The following is a 14,220-nucleotide window of genomic DNA, read 5'->3' on the forward strand; positions in this document are numbered from 1 at the left end:
TTTACAGTGGCTGAAGACTCTGGCATATCCATTCTGTCTCTGTCTCTATCTTTCTCTGTTTCAAATAAATAAATAAAATAATTTTTAAAAGTCTTTACTACTGTGTAGTGACTGTACACACCTTTACTATTAATAATACACAAAAAGGAATAGAGCAAACTAAAAAGTCTAAAACATAAAAATATCCTTGTTAAGTGTAATTGCTAGGACAAATCTAATTTGAAAGGTTAATAAGCACTTTAAAACTATTGAATCATATAAAGAGTGATGCATGGAATGTAATTATATATTGTCAGAGGGCAGAGTTATTTCTCTATGTTAACTCTGTCTATTCATTAGGCCAGAGGCATGCAAGATTATATTATGTAATATCTGAACTGGACTCTTTAATTGATTAACTTTTCAAATCCATCTTTTATGATTAAACAGCATAACAGTATATGTGTAACTTATTATTTTAAATATACTCATTAAATTCATTTTACATAGCAAATAAATTTTTATAAGTCTTTTATGTGTCAGACACCAGAACCAAGTGTCTGACATTATTCCCATATTTTTCTGTGACCCATGCCATTTTGTGGTAAAAGTGTGTGTGGTGAGTAATAATATAGAGGACTTTGAATGTCTTAATGAGGTACATGTGAAAGGAACCTAAATTAGGTTGAGATGAACAGGAAAGATTCATAAAATGTGTAGAATAGAATGAGTGATTATACAGCATGTTCCCAATGGTGTTTTACTTCTTTGTCCACTTCATGTGCTTACAAATCCCTTACGACAGTGCATTTCTAGAAGTTTTCCTCCAGACAAAAATGGCCTGGATATCCATGACCTCAGAGTGCCTGATACTACCTACACAAAACCATCATAATAGGAGGAAAAGATGATGATATCAGAATAAAAGAGAGACTGATTGATAGGGGGAACAGATATGATAGAGAGTGGAGTTTCAAAGGCGAAAGTAGGGGGAGGGAGGGCATTACCATGGGATATTGTTTATAACTATGGAAGTTATTAATAATAATAATAATAATAATAAAGTACTACACAGAGTGATGCATAGCTAGGATTTAGCCCAAGCCATACACTCAGACCTAAGGCTTTGTGATCTGAAAGTAAACATAGAAATGGTTTCATCTTTGGTCAGAAAAAATCCTTTTTGCAGATATTCCCACACTGGGAAACAAAATTTGACAAAGTTCTGAGAATAAGAGAAAGATGAATGTGCTGCACTAAATGAAACATCTGCATGATCTGCTCTAAGGCTCAGGGGACACTGCATAGGAGCAGGTCTCAAGAATGTGAGAGCCAGGGGCTGTTCGGAGCAATTTGGGACACTTTCTTGCAAGCATGAAGTGACCATTACATTATATTATGATCTAACAGCAGCTGCCATTATTTCCACAAGACATCCACACAAATAAGCTCATTAACACTGCAACATGCATGATGGGGGAGGATAAGCAAAACCACCTCACCAAATTAGAAGAGGATCTTTCTGGAAAGTAGTTCAGTGAGTGGGGAGGATGGCGTACAGGGTAAAATAAGGTAGTATGAGGAAAGAATATGATCAAACCTTAATGTATGAAAATTATCAATAAAAAAGAAAAACATAGTAAATGTAGGTTATAAAGAGTAGAACCCCTCTATTCTGCCAGAATGTAAAATGGTACAGCCATTGTGGAAAATGGTGTGGTGGTTTCTAAGAATACAATGACCACATGATTTTTTTAAAAAAGATGACATAAGTAAACAGAAGTACAATAGGCAGTGGTGCATAGCTGGAACTAGATCCCAATCACTCTGTAGCCTGATCTGAAAGTACAGCAATAAATGGTTACATTGATAGGAGTAAGTGTAGAAACTTAATGAGGAATGGAGAATAACAATTTTGTAAAGATAAAATAGAACATTTATTGAATTTGGCCAAATGGATTGATGAGATTGCACATACTGAGACATGCATTCACAAAAATTTTCCTTTGCCTTAAAACAGGGAATACATATGATGTAGACAGAATGACTAAGGCAAAAATTAATGATTAATAGGAGATAAAAGAGTTCCAGAGAGTGCTTTCAAGAGACTTACGAGCATTAGAGATGTTATTCAGGACACTGAGAACATCTTTCCTACCCAGAGCCAAAGGTCTGTCTCAAGAGATGCTGTAGGTACCTTCTAGTTCCTGTGACAAACTCCCAACAAGAAGCAGCTTATGAAAGGAAAGAGTTTATTATCATCTTGTAGATCACACAGAAAGCTTCTTCATCGCAGAAGAATCTGGCTCACTTCATTATATATCCACAGCAGAGAGACAACAGTGACATACCTCCTCCAGCAGAGCTTTTCCTGTTGGAGACTAAGTAAGAAGCTTAATCAAAATATCTGTGGAGGTCTGGAGAGATGGCTCAGCAGTTAAGACCCTTTTCTGCAAAGCCTAGGGACCCAGGTTCAACTCCACAAATCCACATAAGCCAGATGCATATGGTGGCACATGCATCTGGAGATTGTTTGCAGTGGCTGGAGGCCCTGGCATGGCCTGCCTCTCTCTCTGTCTCTATCTCATAAATAAATAAATAAAAACTTAAAAAACACCTGAATACCTGGGCTATGGGACCATTTACATTGAAACCCCCACTAGAGCCTACCTTCAGGAAGCAGACTAAGAAGAATCTCGGGTAACAGAAAGTATCAGGGGTCAGAATCATCCCTGACTCAGTGTTTTGGGGTACTAAGTTGATGGGAGAACAGCTTGTGTAAGGGAAAGACTTATCAATAAATTATCATGAGTAGGATAAAGACAGGGATGGTCAATTGACTAACTGATGTCTTTATCAATTAAACTCTGAATTGCATTGATGAGTTATTTACAGGTAAACCTATTCTCCAAACACATGAAGGACCTGAAGGAAAGCGGGTCTCAAACCTTTTAATTTTTACTACAGAATTTGAGCAATTTTAAGAAGTTTCTCATTCTCTTCTGAGAAGGTTTTCTTTTAATTTCATTTATTTATGTAGCTGTTTGTAGAACATATATTTTCAAGTGGACTGTAGGCTCATTGAGAAATGGAAGGGAGTTCAGGCAGGGTATTATCTTGCTGTACAGTTCTCTCATAATTAGTCCAAAGAAATATCTGGTGACACATAAGAGAGATAACAAATCAAAAAAATCTCTAGATACTTGACACAAACCATACAACATATTTTAAAAGGCATAAAGAATCATATATAACATGAGTTATTTAAATAGTAAGACATTTCATGATTCCCTATAAGCTAGTCATAATAATTTTAGCTCCTCATAAATTTTAAGAGAATTTGGGTGAATTGTAAGCATTTATTTATTGGTTCATTGAGTAGGGACTTATTTGCTAACAAGAGAATGATTATGGAAACTGTGGGGTAAGAACAAAGAAATAATCATAAAGTGGGAGAGACATAAATTATTCAGTAGGGGAATAAGAAGGTATTCATGAGTTATGTGGGGCAGTGACATAAAGAAGCAGAGATGGGACAATCACAAGGGGTACAGAAGAAATACAATTTAAGTTTAGATTTTCAATATTCATAGGAGATATCAAATGGATATAAAGCTGAATGAAAAATAACATTTCAAGCTCTCTGACCACTTGAAAACTTCCACCTGTGGGTAAGTTTTTCCTCTGCTGGGTCTGGCTGACTTGGTCCAGGCACAGCCAGGTTGGGCTGGTTGAGCTGAGGGGAGGTCCCCCTAACCTTTACTCTGGACATGCGTTCTTTACCTACTCCAGCTCTTCACATGGCAGGAGCTCCTTGAACTTTCTTTTTCTCTTTCTTTGCATAGTCTTTCCAGGCCTCCATGTGGGATCTCTAGCCACATGGGTGCCTTTCCTTGGCTCTGTGTATCTGTGATAGATAAGGTGTTGGCAACTTGATCTGTTTAGTAATCCACAGAAATCTCTTTTGGGGAATCCTTGAGGTTGTTTCCAGGAAGGATTAACTGAAGGAGGAAGTCCTTCCCCCAGAGTAAGCCCTTCCACCAGAGTGGGCAGCCCTGCTCAGAGTGGGACTTCATATAAGGAAGCTATGGGTGAAAGATCCCCTTCCTTCTTCCCACATGGCTTCCAGAGCTGCTTGCTGCCTTCCAGCAGGGATTTAAGACCAGCATGGACTGAAGACCAGCATCAACTGAAGACCCATGTGGATCAAAACCCAGCAGCTCCTCAGGAAGCCTCCAGGTCTTCCAGTGCCATCTGCAGTGCCAGATTGAGACTGCTGAGGCATCTGGCCACATGGACTGAGCAGCTACCAGGTTCCTTGATTCTTTGGCCTGCAACTGCTATTGGACTACGGTAAGCTAATTCAATAAATCCCCTCTCTAAAATAATTTGTTCTAGCAGTTCTGTTCCTCTAGAGAACCCTGACTAATATAACATCCCTCAATAAGTATAATAATTTAATAATTAAGAAAAGAAAAATAGAATTTAAGGAAAAAAAAATCTTTGTATCCAACAAGTCTTACTTTAAGGAGTGAAGACCAAAGGAGCAGCATAGTTCTACCATAGAACTGAAACAGGTAAAATGATAAGGGGATAATGTTGCATGGGTAAACAGAGCAGATTTGCAAAAGGACACTCTAGGCACCACATGGATTGCATGCTAGCTGATAAATTAAGGAGTTTTTTTGTGATAATGTTTGCCTGCGGTGCCAATCTAAAACATGGAAGTGGACATGATATAGAAATTAACAAACTGACGTTTCCTTGAACTATTTCAACAATCAATGCTACAGTCATCACTAAATAAATGAATGAGATACTCTGAAATCATTGCAAGGATAATTTCTTTGTAGTAATTGATGGAGAATGTAGATTATAATGAGCTTCACAATGAATGTGAAATGAATAATTCAAAATCAAATAATGAATTTTTGATTGTAAAAGTAACAATTATCTTGGTGGGGAATAGAGGTAGAGGTTTGAGCATGTTTATAAACATATAGTAGGAAGCCAAACCAGAGCTCAGGTAGAACAGAAGGATCAGAGTTAAAATGTCCTGCTTATTGAGGCTAATGTGCTTGGCTTCAGAGAACATGTTAAACACACACTCAGGCTGGTGGTGTACTGAGTGGTAGAATACTTGCTTAGCTTGAATGAGCCATTAGGTTCAATTCCCAGCACCACCAATTTGAGCTTAGTATAAGAATGGGCATGTGGAGGTTTGATTCAGGGGTCTCCCACAAACTTAGGTTTTCTGAAGGCTAGGTTCCCAGCTGAGACAGATTTGGGAATTAATGCCTCCAGGAGGTAGTGTATTGTTGGGGGCAGGTTTATGGGTGTTATAGCTAGCTCCCTCCTCCAAATGTTTGGCACACTCTCCTATTACTATTGTCCACCTTATGTTGGCCAGAAAGTGATGTCCACCCTCTGTTCATGCCATGGTTTCTGCTGCCATTATTGAGTTTCCCCTTCAAGTCTGTAAGCCAAAATAAACCAGTTTTTTTTTTTTTTTTTTTTTATCCCACAAGTTGCTCTTAGTCAGGTGATTTCTACCAGCAATGTGGATTTGACTGCATCGAACACAACTCTCATTTCTACTCTATGTCAAAGAAAATATTTAAATTTTTCCAAATGATTGATGACAGGACTTTGTGAGACAAATTTTAGGGCTTGCAGCTGAATAAGTCCAGAATATGCAAGACAGTGGTCCCAGGAAATTGAGGATATGTATAAGAGAATAATAATGGTGGTCCATTGAATTAAGTCTTAGAATAAAAGAGAAGGATAGTATAGGAAAGGAAGAGTGACTCTGTGACAGCTTCCTCTTGAGTTTGATGAGTAAAGAGGTGGTAGACGAATGAATAGCAGGAAAAACTTCTAAATGAGCTATTTCTGTGGCCTATGTCATCATTAATCCAATCTCATCCAGGTGTACATGAGGTCTAGGAATTTTCTAGAGGAAAACATGGCCAGGGTAGACTGAAGTAGAAATGTACAGAAAACATAGAATAAGCAAGTCAGAGAATAGAATTCCGAGGTAAAATTCTTAAACATTTAAATCTTGTCAGAAAAATGTAAGTAATAGGAAGAAAATACTGGCTGAGAGGAAAGAGAATTTTTGTAACTACAGTATCTTTGGGGCATAGTAGAGGTGGAGGGTCCAAAGGGCCTTGTCCTCAAAATAGCTTCAAGATCACCCAGGGATGGAGGACAAAATAATTTTAAATTAGTTTAGCTATCAAGAAACAAGCTTCATTATTTTTATCACTAGCAGATAGGAATGGGAGGTTATGAACAACAACATACTGTAAAATATTTGAACTACCTCAAAGTCAAATAGATATTTTTAAAATATTTTATTAATTTATTTCAGAGAGAGAGAGAATGAACGGGTATGCCAGGGCCTCCAGCCACTGCAAATGAACTCCAGACACATACGCCACCTTCCATGCATATGACTTGCATGGATTCTGGGGAATTTATCCTGGGTCCTTTGGCTTTGTAGGCAAGCAACTTAACCACAGGGGCATCTCTACAGCCATCAAATAGACGTTGAATTGTGCATAGTAAGGATCATTTGTTCAAAAATAAAGCTGTTTGTCTTTTTTAATATAATTCTAACTTCCCAGCTTTCTTTTTTCATTCATGGTAAACATGATACTAATTTGAAATATAATTCTTAAAACGTATGATAATTTGAGAATACTCCTAGTATACTTTCTATTATATAGTGTTACAACCTTACAACTATAGCTTACCTGCTTAATTTTTCAGTAATTTCAGTTAGCAAATTTTTACATTCTTAAACATTTGCAAATTAGCTAATTTTTAAGCTATGTTACTAATATTTGAGGAAAAAATATATTTTGTTAGAAATATTTTAGTCTGTAACTAAACACACACTTTAGCATGCTCAGCTCACATATCCACTTACAGAAGAGAAATACTTGAAATCAAATGCTTTTGTCAAGTTCTTCATGTGATATGAACTAAGAATTTAGTCTGATAACAAGCCTATCAATTACAGGTTATAATCTTAGCCCTGTAAGACAAGCATATGAGTCCTCTTTCTCCAGCAGTGGATGCACATGGCATTTGTAACATGCTGCTTTTATATCTTGGTTATGAGCTTTGTCTTCTGGCATCAGGTTTTAGAAATTTCTGAGTTTACATGTTTGTAGCAATTACGTTCTCGTTTCTGGGACCAAACATCAGAACAGTCAGACTCTGGTAGGAAAGGGCTTGCTTTTAGCTTTCAGTTTCAACAGGAGATTTCATGATGGTGGTGAAAGCACAGAAGAGCAGGAAACTGGCTCACATGGTCACATATCAGCAGAGGAAGTACAAACACTGAGGTGAGGGCTGCAAGTGGGGCTGGGCTATATGAACCCAAGGCCTGCCCCCAGTCACATACTTCCCCAGCAATGCTCCACCTTCCAAAGGGTCCACCAGCTGAGGGTTAAGTATGTGCTTTAATTTAAACATTTGAGGCTATGCAGGGGGGGACATTTTACATTCAAACCATCACAATGTTCCTTAAAAGATAATATTGAGTACTGTTTTTATGGTCTTTTCTATGTTTTCTCAGTTTTCAATGTGATCAGAGTCTAATATGAACTGTGAAACCAGTGCCCATACAGTACACACAAATAAATCTTTTGTGTAATTAGAAATTGACCCAAGGCAGATATCCCAGGTCTGCTGTTACCAGGGTATTCTGTATGTTCAGATTTTACTTCATTGTTCTTGAAATGTAAATAAACATCAGAATTTCTTTTTAAAAAATATAAATGAGTAACAGCCTTTTACCATACTCTATGTAGAATACAAGATGGCATGAAATTTACCACATTAGGAGCAAGACTAATTCCACTGCGGTCTACACACTCATGGGAAGTCATCAGCAATGATTTAAAAATGCAAAAATGTTTTGTAATCTTTCCCCAAATATAATCAAGTGATTATGAGGCCAAGGTAGGAGGATTGCCATGAGTTCTAGGTCAGCCTGAATTCATCATGAATTCCAGGTCACCCTGGGCTACAAACAGACATACAAAAAGTACAGAAAGCTAATAGCAAGCGAACCTTCAGTTACAGTTTCTTTAATGTCATGTATCAGGCAAGGATGTGGTTTGGAAGCTTGGTGATCAAATCAAATAAATGACTAATGATTATTCAGCCTTAAGGTTGCTGATAATGATAAACAAAAAGTGTTTTGAGGGCAGGATATCAGATTCCATCCATGTTTGCTTTTAAGCCATACCTGCCTGGTACTATGAAGGACCTCAGGACCCTTTCAGCCCTATGACATGTTGTCTTACGGCTGCCAAGATCATGTGGGTGACTCTGACCCTGATTTCCCATACCTATGAGCTCTGTTGTGAGGTGAAGACTATGTAGATCACCCATTGCATTCTGGGCTCATCAGTGAGAAAGCTTATACTGCATGGTGTTCATTCACAGCACTTCCAAGCTAAAGAACCATTTTTTTGACACACTGAATGCCATCCATAGTATCTGAGGAATGTTTTTTCTTTGAGAAAAAGTGATTTAAAAGTCAAATATAATCAAAATCCTTTTTAAAACTGTATCTAATAGCCAAATAAATGCAGTAATACTTCATATACATTTCTAGAGATACTATAGAGCTTGAATCCCAATAACAAATATTTCATTTGAGCCAATTTGAATTTTTATTGTCTAATAGACTGACTTATTTACAATTAGGGCATTTTTTTCTCTTCTTTAACAATGGCTGTTTTCAAATCTGTCGTTTTATTCTTGCAATGCATGTTGTGAGGGGGCAGATATGACTCTATTCTATATAAAGATCATGGTCAGCTTAGATAATATTGATGCCTTTAGTCGAATGTGATACAAACATGACCACTTTTTTCAGTTATCCTCTTTGGCCCCATCCACTTAATCTCTTTTCACACACCTTCCACAGTGGAAAGGTTTGTGTTCTTGATGTTGTACAGATCCTCTGAAGGTCTGTCCACATGATTTTATTTTCCTTTTTGTTGCTCTTCAGAGTCTGATTTTGTCTTACCTCTAAATGTCTACTTCTTCACCAATGTACTATGTTTTTGTTTTTGTTTATTTCATGCTGAATTTCTCTAGTTTATATTTATGTGGCTATGTTTTATAATATCCTATTATTTGGCCGATGCCCTCTTCGAATCTTTTTTTTCCCTGATATTACAAGAACCACTCCATAGCTCTTATAATTACTGACCACATAATATCTTATATGCATGCACTGAAACCTGCTTAATGAGGATGAACTCCTTGCTGGCCTGCCTTTGCTCTGCTCAGGGAAGTTAACTCTCCTGTACTATTTCACTCTCTGGCTTTGCAGGAATCATAAGATCAACTTGATTTTGTTTCTACTAATAAGAGAGGCTACAGAGATCTGAAACAGTATTCCACATATTTTTAAACTAAACCTGCATAGGTATAAGAAAACAAAATAATAAATTAAATTCCGATGAGTCTAAAACAAATACAGTAATGTAAGTGTATGTTTAAAGTTTGTATTCTCTATGACAAAAAGAGCCTGTCAAATAAAAGCATTAAAATTGTATGAGCAGAAGGTAAGTGGCATGCATGACATATGCAATTATCTTTCTCATCATTTCTTGCATCAACCCACCAGATGCATTTCAGTACTGAAATGATTGCTTCACCTGAACAATCAAATGCAAAACAATTGATTTGTTTCTAACTATAGTTTAATAACAATTTAATAGATTCTTGTTTAACATTAATACACACTGAGGACAGGCTAATGCATTTGACTTCCTTGAACATATATTTACTTTAAAATATGTTTATTATGCATCTAGGAAAAAGGCTGAGATTCTGGAAAAAAAAGTCTAGGAAGGGAAGATTCCTATTACTTGCATCTAGAGTTATAGTAGCTTCATTCTATTCAAAGCAATTCAGTTCTGAATTCAAAATTGGATGCCAGCTCAGCAAAAGGAAGCAGTTGATTTCCTGTGGAGCTGGACTTACCTTACTGAAAGGGGGTTAGCTATAGGCTAGTTTTACATAAATCATTGTTGCTTGTGTAATCTGGTACTCATGCAAATTGTACTCTTGGATTATAGCAGCACCTTTAAACATAAAGCTCCAAAAACCTACAGTGGAGGCAACTTCATTTGTGTGTGTGTGTGTGTGTGTGTGTGTGTGTGTGTGTGTGTGTGTGTGTAACAAGAAAGGTCTCCTATTTATCTTATTTTTGGCCCCTCTGGCACATTGCTTTAAATGTTGTGGGCAGTCTGACTACACGGTGCAAATAAAACTTATTTTGAAAAGAGGAATGAATCCAAAAACTTGCACTTTGCATTTATAATGTGAGCTCCCAACAATGGAAAGAATAGCTCATGACTCTAATTTGCCAAACACTTTCCCTGTGTGGAAGTTTTCTGTAAATAATAGAGTAAGCGGTACAGAAGGAGAAACTGCATTTGGCTCAGTTATTTACCAGGAATGTACTACCAAATGTCAGGTACATATTTTCCACATAAAATTGAATAACTTATACCTCCAGAGTAACTATGAGCATTTTCATGACTCATCTTTTTTAACTGCATTTTCTTATAGAAATTTTGTCATTTGATTTATATCTGGTGCTAATTGTATTCATTTTTAAACAGTAATTATAACTGTTTTTTAAAAGATTTTTTTTTACTTTATTTACTTGAGAGAGAGAGAGAAGCAGATGCAGAGAAATCAAGAGAGGATAGGCACACCAGGGCCTCCAACCACTGCAAATGACCTCCAGATGAATGTGCCACCTTGTGCATCTGGCTTACATGGGTACTGAGGAATCAAATCTTAGTTCTTATGCTTTGCAGGTAAGCATCTTAACTGCTGAATCATCTTTCCTGTCATATAACTGCTATTTGATATTTATTTTCATGTTATTTCATTGAGAAAACATTTTTTTCAGAGAAGATATTGAAAGATTTCTGGTAGTCAAAATGTACAGGTACAAGGGTTCTTGGGTTATTAGATACATTATCCTTACAGACAGACTACGTTTTACATTGCCTAGTCATTTGATGTCTGTCATATATCAAGACACTGCATTGATATTAGATCAACATAATCATGTTGAATTAATCTGACCTTAAATATGTTAATGTGATTTTATAGAACATAATTGAACTTGTAAAAATAGCTATTAAGTCAGTGTGCATATAGATTCCAGCTGTTATTAAAGTGGTAAAATAGGGTCTTTATTTTAAAAAAAGAGTGAATAATAGTCCTGTTATATTTAAAATTTGATGAAAGTGGTAACACAGTCCACAAATAAAAGTCATGGGAGTATATATCACAAAACTAGTTTTTTACAAACAATTAAAATGATGCAGAAATATTCCAACTGAAGGTGGGGTGGAGCTGGGGAGATGGCTCACCAGGCACAGTGTTTGCCACTCAAGCATGGGGACCTGAATTTGGATCCCCAGGATTCATGTGAAAGCAGGGCATGGCAGCGATGTGGAAAAATGTAATAGATTTTTAAATCAATATGTATAAGTAATATCACAAATGTCATGATTGTAATGTTCATCTTTGCCTTCCTAACATTTGCATAAATATAATAGTCAATAGTTGACACATACTTAGAAGAAATCAATCTTTCATAGTAATAGTACAGGAAATATATATTCTGAGCCATATGAAATTCTGTCATCAAATATTGAACATACTTATTGAAAACTAGAAATATATAAGGAACATTAAAATATTCCCATGTCTTTATTATATCATTTCAAATTAATTCACCATCCTACTGTGAAAATGTACTGAACACATTCATGCAAGAATCCTGATTCTCAGTGTGACTTTAAAGGCAGAATGTCAGTCTCTCAGTCAGTGTCTCCTTCCTTGGCTGCTAAAGTAATATGTTTTCCCCTGAGACAAATGTTGTCTTCACCCATGACCACAGACAAGCCCTGGCGGAACCTCGTACGTGACTACTCACAAGTGGCAAGGCACCCTGGAGCCCAGTGTGGGCCATCCAAATCCCTTCTCTAACACATATGAGTTGAATGTGACAATTTCAGTGAAGTTTACTCACTGTAGAAAGAAGGCAGGAGAGGTATAGGATCTCAGTGCCCAAGCCTCCTCCCATCCTTCTTTTCAGGTGTGACCAAGTTTCTTTGCTTGGCAGTGGAGATAAGATCTTGAGTGGCCAGTCTGGCCCTGGTCCTAAGCTCAGAGACATTATTTTACCATCACTTGCACAGACTCCAATCTCACTATGCATTTTTCCCATGGCCACATCTAAAGTGGTTTTCTTAGACCATCTCTGGCCTAGTTCAGCAACATAGAAATTGCCCTAGGAATTAATACTCCACAAACTCTTTCTGGCAATTATCAGGGGTTCTCTGGCAGAACACTTTCCCCAGAAACATTGTAAATGCCTTACTCACTTCACTCTAGCTAATTGCTTTAATTAGTAACCATTAGAAACCATAGATAAAGATGTTGTCTCAGAGATGTCTTTTCCCCTTCTAAAAAAACTCTCACCAGTCCTTAAGTAAATGGAGAGGAATTCAAAATGATGACAGCTTGTTGGGGAAGCATTAGCTTTCATTTTATGACAACTGCATAGTTGTATGCCCTATGTTAGCAGAGAAAATAGAAAGTACATGAGAAAGGATTTAGAACATTATCTTTTCTCCAGGTAATAGTGTCTCCTTAAAGCTGTTGTAATGATTTCTCTTTGAATACAAAGGCAACTGAGAAAGTTTGCAAACAGTGAGAAGCCCATTGTTTTCCTCTGTAAAATAGCTTGCCAAGTATTTAATGCATGGCTTGTCCCTTTCTCCCTCTGCTGTCAGAAACGTGGGTCCTCTCAGATGTTATTTTCTCTTTTTGGAAGTAGTGTTTGAAAAAAAAAAGGGAAGAAACCAATTCCAAAACACTTCAGAGAGAAAAAAGAACTTTCTCCAAAGATTGCAGTGTAGTTAGCATGCAGTTTACGGCTCACAAGTCAGTGTCCACATTGCTGTAGGATCTGAGTACTGTGTACACACACAGAGCTGATGTCATTGGAAGTTGTACCATCTACAGTGCACAAGTGCCTGCAGACCAGATTCTTCCAGACTGACAATTCCATATTTTAAATTCTCTGACTTGCCACAGAACATTTCTGGATAAATGATTATATAGCTACAAGTGATGCCAGAGAGAGCTGAGTGAGGTCAGAACTCTGACTTCAGTAGCACTAGTATCTTGAGTTCTTGCCCATCATATTGAAAAATTGAAAATGCAGACTCAGAAAAAGGATGGATTATGAGGTTTTAAAGAGAGTTGAGAGAAATCTTCTCTGAAAAAAAATGTTTTCCCTATGAAATAACCTGAAAATAAATATTAAATAGCAGTTATATGACAGGAGAGATGATTTAGCAGTTAAGATGCTTACCTGCAAAGCCAAAAAGTTCTCATTTAAAAATCTCCTTTACATAGGAAAGTCTCTCTTTCCCACAAGGGAGAAGCCTCAGGTAAATGGGGAAAGGACATGTGTTTAGAATGAGCCACATCCTCAGGCTCAGGAGTGTAGGGAGGGATCTGATTGGCTGTTGGACCTTACTCTGGAAGGACCAACCAAAGGGGCTAAGCCAAGGAAATTGGAGTAGAAGCAGGAAGTTGTTGCTCAGGAGGAATTAGGTGGGTGCTGTTTTCAGCCATCTTGGATGAGACTGGATCAGATATAAATTTTTGTTTTGTCACAAGGCATGTATTGTGTTATCTATGTTTCTGTGGGCGAGTCCATAGCTGACTGCCTATCAGGAAAAAGCTACGTGTTCCTAATCTGTATCACAAGGAATGTATTTGATGCAAAAAAAGTGTTTAATCATTTAACTATATATATATCTTGACCTTCTGTGATCTAATAGGTGTTGGCTATAGAGAGGTGTGTGGTGGCTCTGTTTTCACTAAAGGACCCTAGATCCTACTTCAATTCCATTCCCTCATTCTCTGTAAAGGATTTCCACTCCCCTCACTAATTAATAGCTTTGATTAGAGGCTGAGGGTAGACCTAAGTTGTGAGTGCTTGCATTAGCATACAATGCTTGAGGGCCTAGGTTTGATAAGTCAGCACAGGAAAAAAACAAAGAAATACAAGAATGGAGGGAGAGAGAAGAAGAAAAGGGAGAAGATGGAAAAAGGGATGGGTTAAAAACACAAGGTGATATAGTAGAGAGCAAAGAATGGGAAAGT

This window comes from Jaculus jaculus, chromosome 18, assembly GCF_020740685.1.
Source record: "Jaculus jaculus isolate mJacJac1 chromosome 18, mJacJac1.mat.Y.cur, whole genome shotgun sequence".
NCBI lineage: Eukaryota > Metazoa > Chordata > Mammalia > Rodentia > Dipodidae > Jaculus > Jaculus jaculus.